The sequence below is a fragment of the Mustelus asterias genome, unplaced genomic scaffold (genome assembly GCF_964213995.1).
Source record: "Mustelus asterias unplaced genomic scaffold, sMusAst1.hap1.1 HAP1_SCAFFOLD_918, whole genome shotgun sequence".
Classification (NCBI taxonomy): domain Eukaryota; kingdom Metazoa; phylum Chordata; class Chondrichthyes; order Carcharhiniformes; family Triakidae; genus Mustelus; species Mustelus asterias.
The window spans coordinates 37058-47953 of record NW_027590864.1 but is presented as its reverse complement, the minus strand read 5'-3'; positions in this window follow the sequence as shown (position 1 = coordinate 47953).

Below are 10896 nucleotides of genomic sequence, written 5' to 3'. Positions count from 1 at the left end.
ACTCCCAGGACAGGGACAGCACGGGGTTAGATACAGAGTAAAGCTCCCTCTACACTGTCCCCCGTCAAACACTCCCAGGACAGGTACAGCACGGGGTTAGATACAGAGTAAAGCTTCCTCTACACTGTCCCCATCAAACACTCCCAGGGCAGGTACAGCACGGGGTTAGATACAGAGTAAAGCTCCCTCTACACTGTCCCCCGTCAAACACTCCCAGGACAGGTACAGCACGGGGTTAGATACAGAGTAAAGCTCCCTCTACACTGTCCCCATCAAACACTCCCAGGACAGGTACAGCACGGGGTTGGTACAGAGTAAAGCTCCCTCTACACTGTCCCCCTTCAAACATTCCCAGGACAGGTACAGCACGGGGTTAGATACAGAGTAAAGCTTCATCTACACTGTCCCCAACAAACACTCCCAGGACAGGTACAGCATGGGGTGAGATACAGAGTAAAGCTCCCTCTTCACTGTCCCCCTTCAAATACTCCCAGGACAGGTACAGCACGGGGTTAGATACAGAGTAAAGCCCCCTCTACACTGTCCCCATCAAACACTCCCAGGACAGGTACAGCACGGGGTTAGATACAGAGGAAAGCTCCCTCTACACTGTCCCCCTTCAAACATTCCCAGGACAGGTACAGCACGGGGTTAGATACAGAGTAAAGCTTCATCTACACTGTCCCCAACAAACACTCCAAGGACAGGTACAGCATGGGGTTAGATACAGAGTAAAGCTCCCTCTTCACTGTCCCCCTTCAAATACTCCCAGGACAGGTACAGCACGGGGTTAGATACAGAGTAAAGCCCCCTCTACACTGTCCCCATCAAACACTCCCAGGACAGGTACAGCACGGGGTTAGATACAGAGTAAAGCTCACTCTACACTGTCCCCATCAAACACTCCCAGGACAGGTACAGCACGGGGTGGATACAGAGTAAAGCTGCCTCTGCACTGTCCCCATCAAACACTCCCAGGACAGGTACAGCACAGGGTTAGATACAGAGTAAAGCTCCCTCTACACTGTCCCCATCAAACACTCCCAGGACAGGTACAGCACGGTGTTAGATACAGAGTAAAGCTCCCTCTACACTGTCCCCCTTCAAACACTCCCAGGACAGGTACAGCACGGGGTTAGATACAGAGTAAAGCTCCCTCTACACTGTCCCCATCAAACACTCCCAGGGCAGGTACAGCACGGGGTTAGATACAGAATAAAGCTCCCTCTACACTGTCCCCATCAAACACTCCCAGGACAGGGACAGCACGGGGTTAGATACAGAGTAAAGCTCCCTCTACACTGTCCCCCATCAAACACTCCCAGGACAGGTACAGCACGGGGTGAGATACAGAGTAAAGCTCCCTCTACACTGTCCCCCATCAAACACTCCCAGGACAGGTACAGCACGGGGTTAGATACAGAGTAAAGCTCACTCTACACTGTCCCCATCAAACACTCCCAGGACAGATACAGCACGGGGTTAGATACAGAGTAAAGCTCACTCTACACTGTCCCCCATCAAACACTCCCAGGACAGGTACAGCACGGGGTTAGATACAGAGTAAAGCTCCCTCTACACTGTCCCCCATCAAACACTCCCAGGACAGGTACAGCACGGGGTTAGATACAGAGTAAAGCTCACTCTACACTGTCCCCATCAAACACTCCCAGGACAGATACAGCACGGGGTTTGATACAGAGTAAAGCTCACTCTACACTGTCCCCATCAAACACTCCCAGGACAGGTACAGCACGGGGTTAGATACAGAGTAAAGCTCACTCTACACTGTCCCCATCAAACACTCCCAGGACAGATACAGCACGGGGTTAGATACAGAGTAAAGCTGCCTCTGCACTGTCCCCATCAAACACTCCCAGGACAGGTACAGCACGGGGTTAGATACAGAGTAAAGCTCCCTCTACACTGTCCCCATCAAACACTCCCAGGACAGGTACAGCACGGTGTTAGATACAGAGTAAAGCTGCCTCTACACTGTCCCCATCAAACACTCCCAGGACAGGTACAGCACGGGGTTAGATACAGAGTAAAGCTCCCTCTACACTGTCCCCATCAAACACTCCCAGGACAGGTACAGCACGGGGTTAGATACAGAGTAAAGCTCCCTCTCCACTGTCCCCATCAAACACTCCCAGGACAGGTACAGCACGGGGTTAGATACAGAGTAAAGCTCCCTCTACACTGTCCCCATCAAACACTCCCAGGACAGGTACAGCACGGGGTTAGATACAGAGTAAAGCTCCCTCTACACTGTCCCCATCAAACACTCCCAGGGCAGGTACAGCACGGGGTTAGATACAGAGTAAAGCTCCCTCTACACTGTCCCCCGTCAAACACTCCCAGGACAGGTACAGCACGGGGTTAGATACAGAGTAAAGCTCCCTCTTCACTGTCCCCATCAAACACTCCCAGGACAGGTACAGCACGGGGTTAGATACAGAGTAAAGCTCCCTCTACACTGTCCCCATCAAACACTCCCAGGACAGGTACAGCACGGGGTTAGATACAGAGTAAAGCTCCCTCTACACTGTCCCCCTTCAAACATTCCCAGGACAGGTACAGCACGGGGTTAGATACAGAGTAAAGCTCCCTCCGCACTGTCCCCATCAAACACTCCCAGGACAGGGACAGCACGGGGTTAGATACAGAGTAAAGCTCCCTCTACACTGTCCCCATCAAACACTCCCAGGACAGGTACAGCACGGGGTTAGATACAGAGTAAAGCTTCCTCTACACTGTCCCCATCAAACACTCCCAGGAAGGTACAGCACGGGGTTAGATACAGAATAAAGCTCCCTCTACACTGTCCCCATCAAACACTCCCAGGACAGGGACAGCACGGGGTTAGATACAGAGTAAAGCTCCCTCTACACTGTCCCCCTTCAAACATTCCCAGGACAGGTACAGCACGGGGTTAGATACAGAGTAAAGCTCCCTCCGCACTGTCCCCATCAAACACTCCCAGGACAGGGACAGCACGGGGTTAGATACAGAGTAAAGCTCCCTCTACACTGTCCCCATCAAACACTCCCAGGACAGGTACAGCACGGGGTTAGATACAGAGTAAAGCTCCCTCTACACTGTCCCCATCAAACACTCCCAGGACAGGTACAGCACGGGGTTAGATACAGAATAAAGCTCCCTCTACACTGTCCCCATCAAACACTCCCAGGACAGGGACAGCACGGGGTTAGATACAGAGTAAAGCTCCCTCTACACTGTCCCCCGTCAAACACTCCCAGGACAGGTACAGCACGGGGTTAGATACAGAGTAAAGCTTCCTCTACACTGTCCCCATCAAACACTCCCAGGGCAGGTACAGCACGGGGTTAGATACAGAGTAAAGCTCCCTCTACACTGTCCCACGTCAAACACTCCCAGGACAGGTACAGCACGGGGTTAGATACAGAGTAAAGCTCCCTCTACACTGTCCCCATCAAACACTCCCAGGACAGGTACAGCACGGGGTTAGATACAGAGTAAAGCTCCCTCTTCACTGTCCCCCTTCAAATACTCCCAGGACAGGTACAGCACGGGGTTAGATACAGAGTAAAGCCCCCTCTACACTGTCCCCATCAAACACTCCCAGGACAGGTACAGCACGGGGTTAGATACAGAGGAAAGCTCCCTCTACACTGTCCCCCTTCAAACATTCCCAGGACAGGTACAGCACGGGGTTAGATACAGAGTAAAGCTTCATCTACACTGTCCCCAACAAACACTCCCAGGACAGGTACAGCATGGGGTTAGATACAGAGTAAAGCTCCCTCTTCACTGTCCCCCTTCAAATACTCCCAGGACAGGTACAGCACGGGGTTAGATACAGAGTAAAGCCCCCTCTACACTGTCCCCATCAAACACTCCCAGGACAGGTACAGCACGGGGTTAGATACAGAGTAAAGCTCACTCTACACTGTCCCCATCAAACACTCCCAGGACAGGTACAGCACGGGGTGGATACAGAGTAAAGCTGCCTCTGCACTGTCCCCATCAAACACTCCCAGGACAGGTACAGCACGGGGTTAGATACAGAGTAAAGCTCCCTCTACACTGTCCCCATCAAACACTCCCAGGACAGGTACAGCACGGTGTTAGATACAGAGTAAAGCTCCCTCTACACTGTCCCCCTTCAAACACTCCCAGGACAGGTACAGCACGGGGTTAGATACAGAGTAAAGCTCCCTCTACACTGTCCCCATCAAACACTCCCAGGGCAGGTACAGCACGGGGTTAGATACAGAATAAAGCTCCCTCTACACTGTCCCCATCAAACACTCCCAGGACAGGGACAGCACGGGGTTAGATACAGAGTAAAGCTCCCTCTACACTGTCCCCCATCAAACACTCCCAGGACAGGTACAGCACGGGGTTAGATACAGAGTAAAGCTCCCTCTACACTGTCCCCCATCAAACACTCCCAGGACAGGTACAGCACGGGGTTAGATACAGAGTAAAGCTCACTCTACACTGTCCCCATCAAACACTCCCAGGACAGATACAGCACGGGGTTAGATACAGAGTAAAGCTCACTCTACACTGTCCCCCATCAAACACTCCCAGGACAGGTACAGCACGGGGTTAGATACAGAGTAAAGCTCCCTCTACACTGTCCCCCATCAAACACTCCCAGGACAGGTACAGCACGGGGTTAGATACAGAGTAAAGCTCACTCTACACTGTCCCCATCAAACACTCCCAGGACAGATACAGCACGGGGTTAGATACAGAGTAAAGCTCACTCTACACTGTCCCCATCAAACACTCCCAGGACAGGTACAGCACGGGGTTAGATACAGAGTAAAGCTCACTCTACACTGTCCCCATCAAACACTCCCAGGACAGATACAGCACGGGGTTAGATACAGAGTAAAGCTGCCTCTGCACTGTCCCCATCAAACACTCCCAGGACAGGTACAGCACGGGGTTAGATACAGAGTAAAGCTCCCTCTACACTGTCCCCATCAAACACTCCCAGGACAGGTACAGCACGGTGTTAGATACAGAGTAAAGCTGCCTCTACACTGTCCCCATCAAACACTCCCAGGACAGGTACAGCACGGGGTTAGATACAGAGTAAAGCTCCCTCTACACTGTCCCCATCAAACACTCCCAGGACAGGTACAGCACGGGGTTAGATACAGAGTAAAGCTCCCTCTACACTGTCCCCATCAAACACTCCCAGGACAGGTACAGCACGGGGTTAGATACAGAGTAAAGCTCCCTCTACACTGTCCCCATCAAACACTCCCAGGACAGGTACAGCACGGGGTTAGATACAGAGTAAAGCTCCCTCTACACTGTCCCCATCAAACACTCCCAGGACAGGTACAGCACGGGGTTAGATACAGAGTAAAGCTCCCTCTACACTGTCCCCATCAAACACTCCCAGGACAGGTACAGCACGGGGTTAGATACAGAGTAAAGCTCCCTCTACACTGTCCCCATCAAACACTCCCAGGACAGGTACAGCACGGGGTTAGATACAGAGTAAAGCTCCCTCTACACTGTCCCCATCAAACACTCCCAGGACAGGGACAGCACGGGGTTAGATACAGAGTAAAGCTCCCTCTACACTGTCCACATCAAACACTCCCAGGACAGGGACAGCACGGGGTTAGATACAGAGTAAAGCTCCCTCTACACTGTTCCCATCAAACACTCCCAGGACAGGTACAGCACGGGGTTAGATATAGAGTAAAGCTCCCTCTACACTGTTCCCATCAAACACTCCCAGGACAGGTACAGCACGGGGTTAGATACAGAGTAAAGCTCCCTCTACACTGTCCCCATCAAACACTCCCAGGACAGGTACAGCACGGGGTTAGATACAGAGTAAAGCTCCCTCTGCACTGTCCCCCATCAAACACTCCCAGGACAGGTACAGCACGGGGTTAGATACAGAGTAAAGCTCCCTCTACACTGTCCCCATCAAACACCCCACAGGACAGGGACAGCACGGGGTTAGATACAGAGTAAAGCTCCCTCTACACTGTCCCCATCAAACATTCCCAGGACAGGTACAGCACGGGGTTAGATACAGAGTAAAGCTCCCTCTACACTGTCCCCCATCAAACACTCCCAGGACAGATACAGCACGGGGTTAGATACAGAGTAAAGCTGCTTCTGCACTGTCCCCATCAAACACTCCCAGGACAGGTACAGCACGGGGTTAGATACAGAGTAAAGCTCCCTCTACACTGTCCCCATCAAACACTCCCAGGACAGGTACAGCACGGTGTTAGATACAGAGTAAAGCTGCCTCTACACTGTCCCCATCAAACACTCCCAGGACAGGTACAGCACGGGGTTAGATACAGAGTAAAGCTCCCTCTACACTGTCCCCATCAAACACTCCCAGGACAGGTACAGCACGGGGTTAGATACAGAGTAAAGCTCCCTCTCCACTGTCCCCATCAAACACTCCCAGGACAGGTACAGCACGGGGTTAGATACAGAGTAAAGCTCCCTCTACACTGTCCCCATCAAACACTCCCAGGACAGGTACAGCACGGGGTTAGATACAGAGTAAAGCTCCCTCTACACTGTCCCCATCAAACACTCCCAGGGCAGGTACAGCACGGGGTTAGATACAGAGTAAAGCTCCCTCTACACTGTCCCCCGTCAAACACTCCCAGGACAGGTACAGCACGGGGTTAGATACAGAGTAAAGCTCCCTCTTCACTGTCCCCATCAAACACTCCCAGGACAGGTACAGCACGGGGTTAGATACAGAGTAAAGCTCCCTCTACACTGTCCCCATCAAACACTCCCAGGACAGGTACAGCACGGGGTTAGATACAGAGTAAAGCTCCCTCTACACTGTCCCCCTTCAAACATTCCCAGGACAGGTACAGCACGGGGTTAGATACAGAGTAAAGCTCCCTCCGCACTGTCCCCATCAAACACTCCCAGGACAGGGACAGCACGGGGTTAGATACAGAGTAAAGCTCCCTCTACACTGTCCCCATCAAACACTCCCAGGACAGGTACAGCACGGGGTTAGATACAGAGTAAAGCTTCCTCTACACTGTCCCCATCAAACACTCCCAGGAAGGTACAGCACGGGGTTAGATACAGAATAAAGCTCCCTCTACACTGTCCCCATCAAACACTCCCAGGACAGGGACAGCACGGGGTTAGATACAGAGTAAAGCTCCCTCTACACTGTCCCCCTTCAAACATTCCCAGGACAGGTACAGCACGGGGTTAGATACAGAGTAAAGCTCCCTCCGCACTGTCCCCATCAAACACTCCCAGGACAGGGACAGCACGGGGTTAGATACAGAGTAAAGCTCCCTCTACACTGTCCCCATCAAACACTCCCAGGACAGGTACAGCACGGGGTTAGATACAGAGTAAAGCTCCCTCTACACTGTCCCCATCAAACACTCCCAGGACAGGTACAGCACGGGGTTAGATACAGAATAAAGCTCCCTCTACACTGTCCCCATCAAACACTCCCAGGACAGGGACAGCACGGGGTTAGATACAGAGTAAAGCTCCCTCTACACTGTCCCCCGTCAAACACTCCCAGGACAGGTACAGCACGGGGTTAGATACAGAGTAAAGCTTCCTCTACACTGTCCCCATCAAACACTCCCAGGGCAGGTACAGCACGGGGTTAGATACAGAGTAAAGCTCCCTCTACACTGTCCCCCGTCAAACACTCCCAGGACAGGTACAGCACGGGGTTAGATACAGAGTAAAGCTCCCTCTACACTGTCCCCATCAAACACTCCCAGGACAGGTACAGCACGGGGTTAGATACAGAGTAAAGCTCCCTCTACACTGTCCCCCTTCAAACATTCCCAGGACAGGTACAGCACGGGGTTAGATACAGAGTAAAGCTTCATCTACACTGTCCCCAACAAACACTCCCAGAACAGGTACAGCATGGGGTTAGATACAGAGTAAAGCTCCCTCTTCACTGTCCCCCTTCAAATACTCCCAGGACAGGTACAGCACGGGGTTAGATACAGAGTAAAGCCCCCTCTACACTGTCCCCATCAAACACTCCCAGGACAGGTACAGCACGGGGTTAGATACAGAGGAAAGCTCCCTCTACACTGTCCCCCTTCAAACATTCCCAGGACAGGTACAGCACGGGGTTAGATACAGAGTAAAGCTCCCTCTTCACTGTCCCCCTTCAAATACTCCCAGGACAGGTACAGCACGGGGTTAGATACAGAGTAAAGCCCCCTCTACACTGTCCCCATCAAACACTCCCAGGACAGGTACAGCACGGGGTTAGATACAGAGTAAAGCTCACTCTACACTGTCCCCATCAAACACTCCCAGGACAGGTACAGCACGGGGTGGATACAGAGTAAAGCTGCCTCTGCACTGTCCCCATCAAACACTCCCAGGACAGGTACAGCACGGGGTTAGATACAGAGTAAAGCTCCCTCTACACTGTCCCCATCAAACACTCCCAGGACAGGTACAGCACGGTGTTAGATACAGAGTAAAGCTCCCTCTACACTGTCCCCCTTCAAACACTCCCAGGACAGGTACAGCACGGGGTTAGATACAGAGTAAAGCTCCCTCTACACTGTCCCCATCAAACACTCCCAGGGCAGGTACAGCACGGGGTTAGATACAGAATAAAGCTCCCTCTACACTGTCCCCATCAAACACTCCCAGGACAGGGACAGCACGGGGTTAGATACAGAGTAAAGCTCCCTCTACACTGTCCCCCATCAAACACTCCCAGGACAGGTACAGCACGGGGTTAGATACAGAGTAAAGCTCCCTCTACACTGTCCCCCATCAAACACTCCCAGGACAGGTACAGCACGGGGTTAGATACAGAGTAAAGCTCACTCTACACTGTCCCCATCAAACACTCCCAGGACAGATACAGCACGGGGTTAGATACAGAGTAAAGCTCACTCTACACTGTCCCCCATCAAACACTCCCAGGACAGGTACAGCACGGGGTTAGATACAGAGTAAAGCTCCCTCTACACTGTCCCCCATCAAACACTCCCAGGACAGGTACAGCACGGGGTTAGATACAGAGTAAAGCTCACTCTACACTGTCCCCATCAAACACTCCCAGGACAGATACAGCACGGGGTTAGATACAGAGTAAAGCTCACTCTACACTGTCCCCATCAAACACTCCCAGGACAGGTACAGCACGGGGTTAGATACAGAGTAAAGCTCACTCTACACTGTCCCCATCAAACACTCCCAGGACAGATACAGCACGGGGTTAGATACAGAGTAAAGCTGCCTCTGCACTGTCCCCATCAAACACTCCCAGGACAGGTACAGCACGGGGTTAGATACAGAGTAAAGCTCCCTCTACACTGTCCCCATCAAACACTCCCAGGACAGGTACAGCACGGTGTTAGATACAGAGTAAAGCTGCCTCTACACTGTCCCCATCAAACACTCCCAGGACAGGTACAGCACGGGGTTAGATACAGAGTAAAGCTCCCTCTACACTGTCCCCATCAAACACTCCCAGGACAGGTACAGCACGGGGTTAGATACAGAGTAAAGCTCCCTCTACACTGTCCCCATCAAACACTCCCAGGACAGGTACAGCACGGGGTTAGATACAGAGTAAAGCTCCCTCTACACTGTCCCCATCAAACACTCCCAGGACAGGTACAGCACGGGGTTAGATACAGAGTAAAGCTCCCTCTACACTGTCCCCATCAAACACTCCCAGGACAGGTACAGCACGGGGTTAGATACAGAGTAAAGCTCCCTCTACACTGTCCCCATCAAACACTCCCAGGACAGGTACAGCACGGGGTTAGATACAGAGTAAAGCTCCCTCTACACTGTCCCCATCAAACACTCCCAGGACAGGTACAGCACGGGGTTAGATACAGAGTAAAGCTCCCTCTACACTGTCCCCATCAAACACTCCCAGGACAGGGACAGCACGGGGTTAGATACAGAGTAAAGCTCCCTCTACACTGTCCACATCAAACACTCCCAGGACAGGGACAGCACGGGGTTAGATACAGAGTAAAGCTCCCTCTACACTGTTCCCATCAAACACTCCCAGGACAGGTACAGCACGGGGTTAGATATAGAGTAAAGCTCCCTCTACACTGTTCCCATCAAACACTCCCAGGACAGGTACAGCACGGGGTTAGATACAGAGTAAAGCTCCCTCTACACTGTCCCCATCAAACACTCCCAGGACAGGTACAGCACGGGGTTAGATACAGAGTAAAGCTCCCTCTGCACTGTCCCCCATCAAACACTCCCAGGACAGGTACAGCACGGGGTTAGATACAGAGTAAAGCTCCCTCTACACTGTCCCCATCAAACACCCCACAGGACAGGGACAGCACGGGGTTAGATACAGAGTAAAGCTCCCTCTACACTGTCCCCATCAAACATTCCCAGGACAGGTACAGCACGGGGTTAGATACAGAGTAAAGCTCCCTCTACACTGTCCCCCATCAAACACTCCCAGGACAGGGACAGCACGGGGTTAGATACAGAGTAAAGCTCCCTCTACACTGTCCGCATCAAACACTCCCAGGACAGGTACAGCACGGGGTTAGATACAGAGTAAAGCTCCCTCTACATTGTCCCCATCAAACACTCTGACCCGGGATGGCTCTCTGTCCCTCAGTGCACAGCAAGATCCCACACTCTGACCCGGGATGGCTCTCTGTCCTTCTGTGCACAGCAAGATCCCGCACTCTGACCCAGGACGGCTCTCTGTCCTTCAGTGCACAGCAAGATCCCACACTCTGACCTGGGACGGCTATCCGTCCCTCAGTGCACAGCAAGATCCCACACTCTGACCCAGGACGGCTCTCTGTCCTTCAGTGCACAGCAAGATCCCACACTCTGACCTGGGACGGCTCTCCGTCCCTCAGTGCACAGCAAGATCCCACA